Here is a 749-nt window from a genome sequence, read left to right as displayed (position 1 = left end):
ATCACACGTCATACTTCTAATCTTTCAGCAGAGAAAGAGGCTTGCAAAACCAGATTGCCTGCAAAGCGTTCTAAACTTTCGTTTTCCTTTTTTTTTTCTCTTTTTTTTTTTATCACAGAGCAACAACAGCTATCAATAGAAAATCCCAACCAAAGGTTTCATAAAGCTTAATCTACTAGATTAAACTGAAAAGCAATTCACAAGGCCCTCTTAGTCTAAATAAGTGGTATAATAATACTTTAGAGGCATTAGTGGGATTTTTATTTTTATTTTTTTTTTAATTTTTTTTTAACGTTTATTTATTTTTGGGACAGAGAGAGACAGAGCATGAATGGGGGAGGGGCAGAGAGAGAGGGAGACACAGAATCGGAAACAGGCTCCAGGCTCTGAGCCATCAGCCCAGAGCCCGATGCGGGGCTCGAACTCACGGACCGTGAGATCGTGACCTGAGCCGAAGTCGGACGCTTAACCGATGGAGCCACCCAGGCGCCCCTTTAGTGGGATTTTTAAAACCTGGTATCAGCTTTATAAAATTGTGGTTTGGGGCGCCTGGGTGGCGCAGTCGGTTAAGCATCCGACTTCAGCCAGGTCACGATCTCGCGGTCCGTGAGTTTGAGCCCCGCATCGGGCTCTGGGCTGATGGCTCAGAGCCTGGAGCCTGTTTCAGATTCTGTGTCTCCCTCTCTCTCTCTCTGCCCCTCCCCCGTTCATGCTCTGTCTCTCTCTGTCCCAAAAAATAAATAAAACGT

Source organism: Herpailurus yagouaroundi, unplaced genomic scaffold (genome assembly GCF_014898765.1).
Source record: "Herpailurus yagouaroundi ecotype Mexico unplaced genomic scaffold, PumYag 159, whole genome shotgun sequence".
NCBI classification, from domain to species: domain Eukaryota; kingdom Metazoa; phylum Chordata; class Mammalia; order Carnivora; family Felidae; genus Herpailurus; species Herpailurus yagouaroundi.
Note: the sequence above shows the minus strand (reverse complement) of the source record.